A 14,022-nucleotide genomic window follows, 5' to 3' on the forward strand; every position below is an offset into this window, starting at 1 on the left:
GAGTTCCAGATCTCAAGGGAAAATTCCCCAAAGTTTCTAGTGAAGCAAGCTGGTGATAGGGATGTGATTATGCTTTATGTAGGTTTCTTCTCAGAGTCTTTCTCTCTCTTCAGGGACAGAATCTGTGATCTTTATGTTCTCTCTTAAAGGTGCAAGCTAGGAGACCAGGCATTCTCTTCTCCCAAACTGTCACCAATGCCACCCCATAGGTTTGGAGCATCAATCAATCTCTACCAATAAAGAGACACCCACAAAATGTGCTTTCTGTATGGGTTACATTCCTCCTCTGAGCCAGAACTTTTTTCAGTCCCTTATAAAAATCAGTTGGGGTGAGGTTGCAATCTGTAACTATATACTATAAAGACAAATTTCAGAGCTTTAGAATGAGTGATTTTTTTCTGGCATTCTAGGTAATCAACCTATGGTACCTATGTATCTTTGTACTACTGCTTGAAAACAAGTCCTATCTAAGTGAAATGACCAATTATTTGAATATTCAGGCTCCAGCTCCTTCATTTAACCAGATCAAAACAAGTCTAGAACAAAATTTAAAGTCAGTGAGGGATGGAGAAAATATCCAATACTATACATCTTACATGTAGTGAGAGATCCTCCAAATCCTCATGTTTTCAGATGAGAGTCTGCTGATTTCATCATGCCCTGGAATATTGCAGAACATACTGAAAGAGATTCATAAACATTCAAAAGAGTCTCTCCTGACCATCCACATGAGAAAAGCTAAGTGAATGAAGAATGTCTGTTGACCAGATTATGCCATGCATTTGAATTGATAGCAAGGTGTTTTAAGATTGCATTTTGATCTCCTCAGTCAAACTATGGGAATGATTCCAGGTCATATATTTGTGTCAAGTCACTATATGTCTTGGATATCAGAATATAATTGATGATATTTGATACAAATACTTTTCTCAATCTCATCTTCCTTTAGCTGCATTGATTTTATTCATGTAAAAGCTTTTCTGTTTTATGTAATCAAAACCATCTATTTCATCTTTTTTTGATCACTTCCCTCCCTTGTTTGGCTAAGAATTCCTTCCTTAGTCAGAATTATGAAAGTTACATCTTTACAACCTCAGCTCTTTAGAGCCACAGAAGGAAAAACGATGTAAACATAGTGTGACATTTTTAGCTTGTATATAGATTTGGTTTTACATAGTGAGGCAATGTTGGCATTTTCATTTCTTTCCATTATGGACATAAAATGAAAGCAATATCAATATAAAAGAAAAATGAAAAATAATGCAATAGTTCAAACAGAGCATACTGGAAGATGTAAACAATACAACTTTTAACAAATTCCCTTTAGGGCAACCCTTCAACTGAAAGGCTATTCGCATGCTATTAGAAGCCACTTAAGATGGCAGGGTGCAACTGGATCTAAACATTGTGTGCCTTGTGATATGTATCAGCCTGGATTCAAAAAGCCCACATTAACTGTCCACTTATTTCTACAGTCTGAGAGATACAATACATTCCATTTTGCGATGCTACGGAACTGGAAAATAAAGCCAAGCTGATTTAATGCCTAAGTATTCTTTTGTCCTTCCTTTTCCCTGCCTCTTTAGATTTCAAGATGCTAATATTGTACACTGTCACTGACATTTAGGTGGAAGATTATGGATCTCTGATGGAAATTTGGAATTTTGATTACCAACACTTTTCCTCTCCAAACCTTCATCTAGTTTTTACATTTCAATAGGTTTCTGAAGGGCTTCACAAAGAGGGTGAAGACTATCAATCTGCATGACAATTGATGTGATGAGTCACTTGTGATTAAATTTTAATGGAGGCCCATTGTACTGTTTTCTATTTATTCCAACCTACAATCCTTAGTATTTTATTTCAGAAAGCTGTCCATTTTATTAGTAATAATAACTTTTTTGAATGTATATGATCTACATCACCTTATAAAATTCTTGAATTCCCTAGACATTGGTCTCCTCATTCATGACTGTAACAAGTTTTACTAGAAGATTCCTCAGATTCCTTCCAGTTTTAAAAGTTCTATGAATCTGTGATTATCTATAGATTTAAAGTAGGTAAAGATAGAGGGGAAAATGTCATTCATGTCTTAAATAACTAGACCCAGTTTGCATCAAAAATAAGATGATCACACAAGAGAAGAGTTTTCCTTTGTCTTCTCCTGCCCTTCATGTGGAAGGTCAAAGTGTTCCTCCTCACATGTTGCTTCTTCTAGACAAATCCATTTATTCATCATTCCCTAAACTTGTCTTATGATTATTTAACTCCATTCCTTGGATTATCTTCTTTCTGTGTATGACTGGCATGGCTTCCTTCCATCTCCACAAATTGAAATCTTACCCATTCTACATGTCTCAGATCTTTAGTTATTCAAGGCTCTAGTCTTGCCTAACCACCCTCCCCTAACCCTAGGACAAATTACTTTTGCCTTGTGACCTCTCAGAAGGCATTTATAACTTTCTTATGCATTTGACATATTATATTTATTTGGGTTTGTGTCTTATACCACCACTACTAGATTGGAAGACAATGAAGGCAGATATAGTTTCTTATTCATTGTGTTATCTCCAGTGCCTAGTCCAGTGCCTTGCAGCCTCTAGGTGCTTAAGAAATGTTGGCTAAATTGAATTAAAGGAAGTAGGGAATAGCTCTTGGGTGCTGGTAACTCAACATAAGACTCTATCAAATATTTATTAAACTTTTCCTTGATGCTATTCTAGGTATTAGAGGAAGTGACCTCAAGGAAAATATAACTTAAGGGAAAGATAAGACACATAAAATATTTAACTCTTTTAGCAGCAAACAAGTTCGAAGGATTTTAAAAGAAAAAAGAAATACATAAATAATATGGGAATTTTCCTCATAGCCTAATCAAAGACTCTTTGAATTTTTTTCTTTCTTTATCATTATTAATAAATCAAGCAATTCATAATTATTGAGTATCTCCTATATCCCTAGGACATACTGTTCTAGGCACACAAAAGTAGAGAACATGATCCCTGTTTCTGAGGGGATTCTGATTTCTTTGCAATCTGGCTTATATTTCACTAACATGTGCCATAATGGACCAAAAGCAAGTGTGAAACCTTGAAGACTTGGTGGGACTTAAGCTATACTGGCTTTTCCCTTCAGAGATTGTCACAGACCCTCAGGGCCTGGCACAGAGGTGCCATGAGCTAAGAAGTTTCAGTCTGGGCTGGAAGTACTGGTTTCTTAATCCTTTTAGAACATGAAAGAAGCAATGTCCTTGGTCACAATATAATTTACTTGGTTGGGGACAGAAACACCAATGACATTTAAGTGTTTCATCTTCAAATCATAGCACCATAGAATTGAAAAGGACCTCATATGCTATGGAGCCCCTTTATTTCTCACACACGGAAATGGAGGCAAAGGGAGATTAGGGACTCCCTCATATCACATGCCTACTAAGAATCTGGTGTAGGATTTTAACCCAGATCCTTCTGATTCACAATGATTTTGCCATCATGCCTCAGGAATCCTATCATACTGCAAGATCACTTGACACCTCATGAATACCTGAAACTGATATTTGAAACTCATACCTCCTGAGTACTCCCTGCCCCTGGGGTTCCTCCCTCTGATCAGAAAGGTTAGAGTAGAAGAGCTCTTCCTCAATCTCCATTTAAGGAGGTTGTCCAGGCCAGCTATCTCTTCATTTCCCACTGATTGCATTCCTCTGGATTTCACCATGGTTTACCTATGCTGGGTACCTTTGCGCCTCCCCACTTAGCTACCTTTTGGGTTATCTTCCTTTGTTAGATTGGAAGCTCTTTGAGAGAAAGGGCTATCTCCTTCTTTCCTTCTCTCTTTCTTTCTTTCTCTCTTTCTTTCTTCCTTCCTTCTTTTCTTCCTTCCTTTCTTCCTTCTTTTCTTCCTTCCTTCTTTCTTTTCTTTCCTTCTTTCTTTCTTTCTTTGTTTCTTCCTTCCTTCTTTCCTCCCCTTCCCCCCCTCTTTCTCTCTCTTTCTCTCCCTTCCTCCCTTCCCTTCTGCCTTTCTTCCTTCCTTCTTTTTTTCTGCATTTAGCACAGTGTCTGGCAAATAGTAGATACATAATAAATGTTTATCAACTGACTGACTGATTTAAAGTCCAGTGACTTATCCACTGTGACCTATACTGTTCTGTCTCTCTGAAACTCATCTTATGGTGGGCCTGCATGTTCCGAGCTACTCTCTGAACCTGGTGACAGTAGTTATGTGAATTTAATGTAAATGGACAACCTACTTCAAAGGAAAGTGTAATAACGAGGGGGTACAATAAGTTCAGTAGTAGAATATAATGAATGGAACATTGACCTTGGGGTCCAAAAGGATCAATTTGAGTCCTAGCTCCAAATGAGTGACCCTGTCAAGTGACAAAAGGACTCTGAGACTTAGTTACTTTATTCATAAAACAGGGACAATGTAGAGTTGGGAAGGAAGCACTTTCTAAATTCCAAGTACCACTGAGAGGTGAATTATTCTTTACTCATATTTTTGTTTCCCATAGCTTCTTGTTCCCCCACTCTCACCCCAAAATAGGAGCTGTCTAGGAAATGGGGGGCTCGTTTTGCCTCTAAAACAAAATTCAGATACTTTAGCATGGTATTTAAAGCCTTCTACAGTCTTCCCTAACTTATCTTTCTAATGATTTATATATTACTATGTCCTTATACACATTCTATGTTCCATCTAGACTGGATTACTGGTATTCTCCAAAATTGACATTTGCTCTCCTACTTTCATGAATTTACATAAGCTGTCCTTCATGTTTGTAATGGCCTCTCTACTTAAATCTACCTTTCTGACATCCATTCCTCACTCAGTTACCTACCTCCTGCCATAGTGAACCTTTATTCTGTGAACCTTGCCCTAAATGGCAGCAACAAACAGTGACAAATGCATTATATTTTACTTGGGACTCATAAGGATTTGCATTGAAATTCTGGCTCTTCTGTATAATATCTGTGTGACTCTGGGTGAGTCACAACCTCTTTGGACCCTGATTTCATCTGTATTCTGATACACTGTAATCTCCTTAAGGGAAAAGATGATTCTTTTTGTGTCTTCGTATCTATCCTCAATGTATAGCACAATTCCTGGCATACAATGCATACTTAATACATGCTTATGAATGAATGATTGATCAATGCATCTGTAAAATGAGAAGGGTAGACTAAATAACCTTTGAGGTCCTTTTTAGCACTAAATCTATGGTAATCTTTTTAAAAAAATTTAGTATTTTTTACCTTCATATTATCTCTCTCTATATCATTTTATCTGTCTATTTATTTATTCATCTATCTATTGATTTAGTTATTAAGGAGCATTATTGTAGCTGGGCAGCTAGGTGGCTCAGTGGATGGAGTACCAGTGTTGGAGTCAGGCAGACCTAAGTTTAAATCTGGCCTCAGACATTTACTAGCTGTGTGACCCTGGGCAAGTCATTTAATTTTGCTTCCTTCAGTTCCTTATCAGTAAAATGAGCTGGATAAGGAAATGACAAACCACCCCAGCATCTTTGCCAAAACCACCCTCCCCTCCAAAAAAGAAAGGAGGGTGATGAAGAGTCAGACATGACTAAAAGTAACTAAACAACAATATTGTAGCTGCCCAAGTTGAGTATAATTTCCTCCAGGGCAAAGACTCTTTGGTTTCTGCCTTTGTTTTCCGAGTGCCTAAGCAGCATCTTATCATAGTGATCACTTAATAAACATTTCTTGAATTGAATTAAAATGAAAATAAGGTATAGAAATTTTATTTTAATATGATTGGCAAAACCTAGAGATACTAAATATGATCACTTTCCTTGATTATAGAGCCCTATGGGCATATTGGTGAACCTTGGGCTATGTATGGGCCAGAATATTCCCAAGCCAAGCATGAAATCCATAATTAATTACTTAATACATTTAGCAGCAGCAAAGTACAGAATGTACTAAACTGGTTTGGGACTGCAATGATGAGAGATAGTACTCTTCAGCCCTTTCCACTAGGATGGAATCTGCATCGCAAATAATCCAATCAATGCTCCTCACTCTTGGAAGACAAGGACTGACATTTTTGCTGCATAGCATACCCAGCAATTTGAGTACTAATCCTGTTCTCTGCTAACCCAATCAGGGCTTTCAGAAGGCCATTTCTGGCTAGGGAAGTCTCAAGGGGAAAGGAATGCAGTTGAATATCAAGTCAACAGCAGGTCAGAATTAAGTTATAGATTTCTAGAGGACATTGACCACTGCTTGCTAAAGGGTGGAGGATATTTCCTCAAAGAGCACTGTCAAACTAGATTTTGTGGGGAAGGGTATACATAGCCTTGCTATACATTTAAATCATCAGATGGAAGAGCTCCTTGACTAACTACAAGTACTGACTGCAAAAGCTCAGCAGCCCAAAGTCTGCTGACAGAAAAGACATCTCTATTTGTTGTTGATGCCACTGTCCATTATAAGAAATTTGCAATAGGGACAGTTGCCTATGAGACACTGTCTTTCAAACTTTACTCTTCATCCTCCCAAAAATCAGGTTCCCAGGTTCTTTCCCCCAATCTAGCCATGTGGGTCCAAATTTTCCATCAGTTTCACTACTTTGTATTTGCATTCAGTACTTTCTATCCAATTGAACCTAGACCAAGTCCTTGAAAATTTGGCTTTCTTAGGAAGGATGGATGGGAAATCCATAGTGTTTGTACATAGCTGTGATCATTCTTTTATCATAGTAGTCACTTAATAATATTTGCTGAATGGAATTTAAAGTAAGGCATTAACTCTTGCATCTCAGAAAATTTGCTGAAAATCCACTGGGGAAATGATGTTTCCTCAACTATTCTACTAGAATGGAGTTATGATGGTGGGTAATACTCTGGGTTTTAAAACACATCAGAGAATTCAGAAAGAGAAAAGGTTACTGTTGGTTTTTTCTTCCCTATGTCTTGCTCAAAGGGAGAAAATGTGTTTTGATTCAGCATGGTGTTATGGAAAGAACACCTAAATCTGCTACTTTCTACTCTGAGAAAATAAATTGAAAATACTTGATTGAATGCTTACAACGTGCCAGGCACTGTACTAAGAGCTGGGGATACAAATGGACAAATGTCTTAGGTAGCCCCTTCTCTCAAGGAGGTCACACATCAACTGAGGGAAGAACATGAAAGAAAGTTCAGCTGTAGGAAAGATGGAAAAGTCAGGAAGTCCTAAGAATAGAGCAGTAGTATGAATATCAAGGCTCAGTGAGCCAGAGGTTCCTTAAGTAAGATGGCAGTAGAGGGTGTTAATGGGAGAAAAATCTTTTCTCTGAATGCATCTGGTAGGTAACCGCTGCCAAATATATATTTACTACAATCCAGAATTTATAGAGGCAAAAACCTAGGTTTTGTTATGCTTAAGCATAGGTTCAAGCCTCAGAAAACCCAAACAAGTAGGAGGATTCTGACAAGACTTCTTAGAGGAAAAATGATATCAGTGTGACACAGAAACAATTCATTTACATATCGCAATCTTGAACATTCCTCTTAGATCATAAGAGTTAAAGAGAAAATAGATCCACAATCCCATATCTCCTTTAATGTCATAAAAGTTGAATGAATAGTTAAACACAGTCATAATCTCATACATTACCTAATGAAATAAACCTTTTCCAACAAACTCTATAGGTAAATTAAGTCAAGTCACAGATTAAACTACATTTAATGGATACACAAATAGATTGATTGAGGACAATTTACGTGCCACCAAGGACTTAGGACAGTTAAGATTCTTCTTGTGGCTTCCTATCAAAGGAAGGTTCAAGGTTCCAAATAAATCTTCACATCCGAAGGGACAGATGTGATCAGATAAAGTAAATATTAAGACAGACCCTGGGGAAGCTAGGTGGCACAGTGAGTAGAACACTGGAGTCAGGAGGACCTGAGTTCAAATCCTGCCTCAGACACTTGCCACATGTACTAACTGTGTGACCTTGGGCAAGTCACTTAACCCCAATTGCCCTGCCAAAAAGAAAAAAAAAAGACAGACCCTTAGGTAACCAAAATTTGCAGGAGGAATGGCCCCAAGTTCTGAATAAATAAAAAATTCCCATAACAAGGAATAAAGGGTTGGTGGGGCTGGGGAGGGGTAAGGCTTGGAGGTTCTTTGGGGGCAATGGCAGGGCTGGTGATCAGGCCTGAGGATCCTCCATCTCATCAGAAGGCATGGAATTGTTAATTCCCACCTCAATGAAACATCGTGAGCAGTCAAGCAGCCCAGGTGATAGGGAAGGCAGAGGGGTAAGATTCACCCAGTGGGGCATTCTTCCTGCCTGGCTGTCCCAAGTGGGTTCTGAGATGGCCTGAAACTGGCTTCAATTTCTTCATCTATAAAATAAGGGGGTGGGAGAGCCTAGGTGGTCTGAAGAGTCATTTCCAGCTCCAAAGCTATTGGTCTAATGTGGAGGATAGGTAAATGTTTCCTTTTCTTCAAGAAAGAAAAAGAATTTAATATCACCTCTAGGATTTAGGTGCACCCCAAATTTGTTTATACTATTGTACCAATAACCTATTTGATCTCCTCTGTACTCATTAGGCTCAGCTTTTCCCCTTTGACCTTAAAAGGTTGAAGTCACATATCCTCCTGATGCCTAGGGGAAAGAAGCCTGACTGCAGCTCTTCCCTCAGATTCTCTGAATTCTCAAACTATGCCTGAGAAGTGTGTTACCCTTCCAACTGGGCTGAAGTCAAGAAGGGCTCATTCCCAAGGACCATTTTCAATTAGTAGACATTTGTATCCCATTTAGATGTAGAGGAGCTGGAGAATGCCAAAGCAATTTGTCTTCAGCCATTCACTCCCTGGCTTCACCCTTGTCTGACCTGAGCCTGTTACCTAAATGGGTGTTTGTGGCCCCAAGAGTACAGTGGCAAGTGTCTTGTGTGCACAGCCCACAGGCTATATGCAGAGCCAGGAGTTCACTGGCCTGGGCTGGGAAAAATCAGGGTTACAAAGGCGAGGAAAGAAATGTTCTCACTATCTGTTAAAAAGCCACAGCCACAGCCCATGAGGCAGTTAATTTAGCATTTAAAAATGCTACATAAAACATACCATAAAATTTGGTTCCCAGGAAAATCTCATAAAGATCTTTTCCTTGCACAATTTCTCTGTGTTAGCCATCTTTTACCTTTCATTCCAAATTTCAGAGAACAGGTGGCTGGTTATTGAAATGTGAGCATATAATGTTAGGTTTTAAAACAATTTACAGATCTTACCAAAAAGTCACTTAAGGATTATTTTTGTGGTTGCCATTCACGTTTCACACTTTTTTTTAAATGTAAGCCCTGGTTAGGTTCTAATGAAAGTCCTGACAACCAGAGATGAGCTATACTGAGCTGTCGGTATTATTGCCATCATGGCTATTAACCACCAGGATATTATTTTTTTAACTATATGGCTGGTGATGGGAGCAGATGGTAGTAATTAACATAAGCATAGATTTTCATCGATGCTCTCCATTGGAGCTTTTCCCTGTGTGGCTACGATTTATCCCCAAATGAAGAGTGGCTTGGAGTATGGTTAGGAAATAGTGGAGCAAAAAAATGGTAAGTGCACCTTAGAATGAATCTGTGGAACTTGTTTGCTAGATGGGGAACTGCAGCAGTAAAGGAAAAAGGGATGTGCCAAACCAGCTGTAACCTGCTTTTGAGAGCCAATTGTTAAATTTTCAGTGTGAGCATTTACACCTTAGAAATCTCTACAAATCTTTCCTTGACTTATTGTTTTGTTGATTGTCTAGACTTAAGAAAGTGGTAATAATGCAGATGAAATTTAGAATTATGAATATATTTTTCCCCTGGAGATCTGGGTTGTTAAACAGTTGCTAGCAATTGACTACACTTAACCTATTCTCCCTAGACACTATTTAATAGGAGCATGATTGTAAGAACTATTTAGGATTTCCTCCCCATAAAAATATGAGGAATATTAGAAGAAAAATCTTTTCCTATTTTTGGCTGAAAAGGTTCATGATAACCCTGTGTCTTTCTCTTCCTCTTTCTCCCATCTCTGCTCTCCAAATTCACAAAAGATTCAAAAGGGAGAAATGAGTTCACTACGTAATGTCTAAAGGGGCCAAAATTCAGGGTAAGGATTGACTTTTGACTATCTTAGATGAAAATTACCCTCTGATGAGGTATATGATGTTGGGATAGTCTCCTATCTGCCATTTCAAGTGGAAAAAGAGAGAAAATAACCTGAACCAGAGTCATTCTGCCTGAAATTGATGTTAGCTTTGTTCTTGGAAATAACTGATCAATAAACACTTAGAGATCAAGACCTTATTCCCATCAATGTCATATCTTTACAAAGTTGGCGTGTACTAGGGACAAGTTCCTTCCCTGCTAGATTCAGTAGCATGTATTTTCCCCTAGTATTTCCCCCATTCCCTATCAAACCAAAGCCCTCCCTCCCTCCTTCTCTGTCTCTCTCTGTCTCGCTGTCTCACTGTCTCGCTGTCTCTCTGTCTCTCTCTGTATCTCTCTCTCTCTCTCTCTCTCTCTCTCTCTCTCTCTGTCTCTCTGTCTCTCTCTCTCTCTCGGATTTATTGTGCCCTTGGTTCCTGGTATGGTAAACTGACTCACTTCCAACTGGTGACTGACAGCTCTGTTGTTGCACATTTATCCTTAGCCCGCTATAATTACTGAGGTCTTTAAAAGTGACGACCAAACAGGTAAGGGAAAGTGCTGGAGTTTCTCCTGAGAGTCAAGTAGAGTACCAATACATTTCTTCAGCAGCATTTTGCTTTGGCTGTTTAGCCCATTAAAATAATCTTGTGGAACACCCATTAAAATAATCTTGAAAGAATTTTAAAGCCATTTAAAAAAAATATCAGTATTTTGGGGAAAATGCTATTTGTCCCACTGTATTTCCATTTGCTGGGCCCACATTTACTAAGTCTACCTTTTCTCCTTTCAAATCATTCACCCCTCTTTCTACTGTTCTCCATATCTCTGGGCTAGGCGAACACAAACATCTGTCTACAGCAAATATTGCCACAGTGCCCCTGCAAACATAAATTCCCACAGAAAGTGAAAAGAGATGAACATATTCCATTGCTTTTAGGTCCACTGCCTGATTCTCATTAGAGCCATTCTGGCTGGTTGGCTTTTTAATGCCCTGGGCAGCTATTTACTGTTATCATTGCCCTGGCCATTTTGGGGGAGGGAGTGTGTTTGGAAGAGATGAGCAGGATCTCATTTTATTTTGAAACCCATATAGCAGGATCAACCTTCTCCACTTATGCTGTTTCCCTATTAGGCTGTGAGCTCCTTCACAGCTGGAGTTGTTTTTTTCCTTTTTTTCTTGTACCATCCCTTCATCCCCAACCCTGCACTTAGCACAGTGTCTGGCACAGGGTAGGTATTTAATAATGCTTATTGACTCACTGTCTAACTATATCTTCCTTAGTAAGGAAGAATTTAAGTGAGTTTGCGCACTAGTGAGGTCTTAGACAATGAATCCCCTTCACGAGGCCTTCCAAAGCTATACAAACATACATTGTAGCTTCACAAGACCCTCTATAAATCGAGACACTAAACAGGAAGACACTTGAATCCTTGAAACAACAGTTTTGAAAGCATCTTTAGCTTCCTTAATGCTTAATTCCTTGGCTAAGGCCTTTTATTTTTTTCCAAATGCTTTGGCCTCTGGAACATTTTCTGTTGCAGGACTTCATGCCTCTGTGTGTATTCAAAGGGTTTACTTTTGGCATTGCCTGGTCAGGATGGAATTCTTTGCAAATAACCATCTGGACCTGCATAAAAATGGAATGACAAAGCTAAAGGAAACTTTAAGAAAAATTAGGAGATTAGGTTGTGGAAAGATGGTGGTGAGACCCCTGCATTCACTGGATCCTACACAAAGCAATCCAGGTGACCTGAGAGGACAGCCTTAGGCTCTATCGTAGTTATCCAGGGGCTGGAAGCTTTGCCTAAAGATCCACAAGTCCCATGAAAACATGATTTTCTGCTCCTGATCCTGTGAAAATCTCCTAATGTGGGTCTTTTGTCTCAATTTCCTTGGATTCTATTTGGCAGGTTCAAAGGATTTCACTTACACTCTTGTGAATATCGTTTTTACTATTAAACAGATCCTCTTAAGTAAGTGTCAGGTCACAAGGAGAAACTAAAGAGGGTGCTTAGCATACTTTTCATAGCAGAAGTTCTTTTGTTGGTTAACTCTTAATTTCTGCATTCAGCTTCCTAACCTTAATGCTTCCTTTTCTTCACAGGAGGAGTAAGTTAAACTAAACTCCATGTATATGCTGTCATTTAAAAAACTAGTCCAATTCAATTAATTAATTTCACCCATGTTCAGAGATCATAGACTTAGGGCTAAAAAGGCACCTTTGAGATCCTTTAAGTAAAGCTTATGTAATCAGTCAACAAACATATTGTTATTGTTGTTCAGTTGTTTCGATCTCAGTTGTGTCCTACTCTTAGAAACCCCATTTGGGATTTTATTAGCAAAGATACTGGAGTGGTTTGCCATTTCCTTCCCCAGCTCATTTTACAGATGAGGACAGTGAAGCCAGCAGAGTGAAGTGACTTGCCCAGGGTCACACAGCTAGCAAGTATCAGAGGCCAGATTTGAACTCAGGAAGATGAGCCTTCCTGACACCAATCCCGGAGCTCTATCCACTGCGCCACCCAGCTGCCCTATGTGTCAGGTCCTATGCTAAGTGCTGGTGATAGGAAGAAAAGAAAAAAAAAATATGTTCCCCATCCTCAAGGAACTCATGATCTAAAAAGGGAGGCAACATGCAAACAACTAGGAACATACAAGTTATATACAGAAGAGACAGAAGGCAGTCTCAGAGAGAAGGTATTAGCAGTGGGGGGTGGGGAAGTGCCAAGAAAGGCTTCCTGAAAAAGGTGGGAGTCCTTTTCTTTTTTTTGGCAGTTGGGGTTAAGTGACTTGCCCAAGGTCACACAGCTAGTATATGTGTCAAGTGTCTGAGGCCAGATTTGAACTCAGGTCCTCCTGACTCCAGGGCCAGTGCTCCACTCACCGCGCCAGGGAGTCATTTTCTAGATGAGAAAACTGAGACCCAGAGATGTTGAGTGACTTGCCCAAGGTCACACAGCTGGAAAGTAGCAGATCTGTGATTCTAACTTAGGTGGTCAAGTCCTGAGTGTAGCACTTTTTTTTCACTGTTCCTTCTTGGTTTTCATTAATCTTGGAATAACTTCAAAGAGGTGGTTAGAAACTTAAGATTTAGCCTTGAAAGGAGGTTTAGACACCATGGATTCAACTCCCTCATTTTACAGATGAGGAAGGCACTGAGAGATCAAAAGAATACACAATGAGGGGTATGTCTGACTCTAGAATCCAGATTTGCCATGAACGCACCATGTAGGATAGATATCTTTTCAGAATGGATGAAGTTAAGAACAAAATTCTGAAGATACAAAGGGAAATCATTCTCTAAAGGGAAAAAAGGGAAATTGTCTTTTTTCTCTTTTTTTAAAAAAAAATTATTTGTTTATTCTTAGTTTTTAACATTCATTTCCACAAGATTTTGAGTTCCAAACTTTCTCTTCGTCTCTCCCTCCCCCCCACCCCAAGATGGCATGCATTCTGATTACCTCTTCCCCCAGTCTGCCCTCCCTTCTATCACCCCCCCACCCTTTTATCCCCTTCCCCCTCACTTTCTCATAGGGCAAGATAGATTTCTATACCACATTGTCCATATATCTTATTTCCCAGTTGCACATAAAAAGAATTTTTAACATTAGTTTTTAAAACTTTGAGTTCCAGATTCTCTCACTTCTTCCCTCCTCACCCACCCTCACTGAGAAGACAAGCAATTCAATACAGGCTATACATGTGTAGTTATGAAGAAACACTTCCGTAATAGCCATATTGTGAAAGACTATATTTCCCTCCCTCCTATCCCACCCCCCAATTATTCTGTTTTCTCCTTTGACCCTGCCCCTTTTCAAAAGTGTTTGCTTCTGGCTACCCCTTCCCCCAATCTATCCTCCCTTCTATCATA

The sequence above is a fragment of the Trichosurus vulpecula genome, chromosome 1 (genome assembly GCF_011100635.1).
Source record: "Trichosurus vulpecula isolate mTriVul1 chromosome 1, mTriVul1.pri, whole genome shotgun sequence".
In the NCBI taxonomy this organism is placed as follows: Eukaryota; Metazoa; Chordata; class Mammalia; order Diprotodontia; family Phalangeridae; genus Trichosurus; species Trichosurus vulpecula.